A 2,584-nucleotide genomic window follows, 5' to 3' on the forward strand; every position below is an offset into this window, starting at 1 on the left:
GCCGCTGAGGGGAGAAAACAACTCACGCACTTACCGCTGAGCGGCACTATTTTGGGCTTGGGCCTAATTTTCTGTAATTTTAGAATAATATATAAGCTTTAGGACGTCCTAGGGTTTGTATCTTTGGCTGGGAGGAAGCAGAAACACACTTTTCACCCCTTGGGGGTAGATTGGGAGATGGTGACGGCTCTCCTCTTATCTTTCTAGGGTTCTATCTTTCATTCTTCCATTATTGTTCATCTAGTTTCACCATGAATATGGTGAACTAAACTTTGTATTGTTGTTGGGGAATCAATGTAGTCTTGTGAAACTCTCATATATGGAATTTGTGTTTTAACATCTTATTTTAAGATATATGCTTTCTTTCATCATTAGTTAGGGTTTTTCCTCTTTGCTTAAAGCTTGCTTTGTTTAATTCATTCATTGCCATGATTATTGATTTTGTCGATATGGGAACGTACGGGGAAGTCTAGATCCGGGGAATTTCTTCCAATAGCATATTGGTTGCCTTTAAGCTCCTGCACTTCAGAACTAATTACTAGGAATGCTAGGAATTGTATGAACTCGTAATTAAGGATAGGCATTCTTGCAAGGTGATTTAGAGAGTGGCATTAGCAATTAATGATAAAAATGATGAATTCCTAAAAGTATATGAGAGTGGATAAGATGAAATTGATAACCCCAACAACTAGAGTTGTCAAGTGAGCCCCTTTAATAAGATTTGGCCCTAACCCATGTGGGTTGGGGCCAAAAAAACCCACAGGGCCAAAAATAACCCTTCACTAAAAAAGCCCACAGGGCTAAAAACCCCAAAGCCCTATGGGTTAGGGCCAGCCCATGGGCTTTTCTTTTTACAAAATTTTAACTCCTCTCCTAGAGTTAAGGATGTGAAACTGCTATTTGTTATCAATTCATATGTTTGATAATAAACAGGCCACTTATTTGCGAGAAAATGGGAAATGTAACAGTTAGTGTGCAATCATGGACGATGATGTAATACAGAAAAGGTGATTCCACCAATATAATTCTCAATTTACTAAAAGAGTAGATCAGTAACACGGTAGAAGTTGAAGGCAGTGAATATTAGGACAGCAACCCCCACTATATAGTAGAACTGCTTCTCCAAGGGTCTCTGAAGTAAACCCACCTCAATGTCCCCATTGCCCATTTCCAATCATTGTTGTAGTGTTCATTAACATCTTCCATGATCTGGTGGTAGCATGTTGAATTTGTCACATGTTTGCAAAGATCATTAACCAGATTTGCCAATTCTTGATCACTTCCCAGTTCATGGACAATAATTTCTTTCTCAACCAGCAACTCTGCATCATCTTTGGAGTGAATAAAAGAGTCAATCAGAGAAACATAGTTGAAGATGTAAGGTTCTTCAGGATAGTGACACTGCTCAAATGCTATTAGGTTCCTCAGAACACACTCTGTTGTGTGGTCTACTTTCAACTGGGGGATCTGAAACCGAGCTTTGAACAACTTGCAGCATGGCAAACAACCCAAGCAAAGAAACCAACTGAAGAATCATTTCTTCTCAAACTTGCTTAGACAGAGAGGTTTAGTCTAATACACTCATGAAAAGGGAAAAATACCAAAGAGGAAAACTATACAAACAAGAATGCACAAAAATCAGAATCAAATGTAAAATGAAACTTGCTCATAAACTCCTTATAAATTAACAATATTATTAACTACTTGCTTCACAAAATTAACCACATGGTGTCATTAACCCCTTATAAAGCAAACTTAACCAGTGTGAAATATTTCAATAAGCTAATGATTATCCTAACCACATAAAAGTTATTCTTGCTTTTCTAGTGGATCCATGTTGATTTTTACAAGCAGATATTAAATAGGGTAAATTGTAATAAAGATACAGATAAAAACAAACCTAATTTAATGTAAACATATTTTATTGCCTCTGATAGATATCACAATTTACAAGCACCTAAAGCAGAATTTATCATATTCAATAAATTTCGGCTTTAAAAAAGGATGAATTTTTTAAAAACAAGATAAATTAAGATACGTCTTTTGCACATTTAAGCAAGCTGAAAGGATCCTCTTTCAAAATGAATCTACTACCTTTTTTATAAAAGAAAAAGTATGCCACTAGTTTCATTACCCATGTTCTAAGATTAATAAAGAGCATATCTTCATCTGTACTCTAATCTCCACATCTTTCATACTATCCTAATCTTTATTTGTCATCACAAATCAGTGTGGCCAATATATTGTTTCAACTTCCCACAACATTTATACAACAAAATAGCACACACCCAGACAACTACAATAGTACCTGTTTGTCTTTCAAAGACATTTTCAAATACAGTTATATTTTCTCACTTATTTTTTTCATAATTAGAAAGTAAATTAAAGCTATGGTGTCACCGAGTCTACCTGTGATCACTTTCACTGCCCACAATGTTGAAGACTTTCAACATCTTCTAAAAGTTTAGACTCATCAATTCCCTCATGACCAAAAATATCTTCAACAATTTCATCTATCACAAGCAATTGAAATACAATCAAACAACTAGTTTAGAATCAATAATTTAATTTAAAGTAATTTTTA

At 35.0% G+C, this 2,584-nt stretch overlaps 1 pseudogene; it reads right to left on the reverse strand.

Annotated features, from left to right (window-relative positions):
- Positions 1-783: 783 nt before the first annotated feature.
- On the reverse strand, positions 784-2,329 carry LOC148196401 (putative UPF0481 protein At3g02645; annotated as a pseudogene).
- Between the last annotated feature and the right edge of the window lie 255 nt (positions 2,330-2,584).

The sequence above is a fragment of the Vigna umbellata genome, chromosome 7 (genome assembly GCF_029865625.1).
Source record: "Vigna umbellata cultivar VRB3 chromosome 7, Vumbellata_1.0, whole genome shotgun sequence".
NCBI lineage: Eukaryota > Viridiplantae > Streptophyta > Magnoliopsida > Fabales > Fabaceae > Vigna > Vigna umbellata.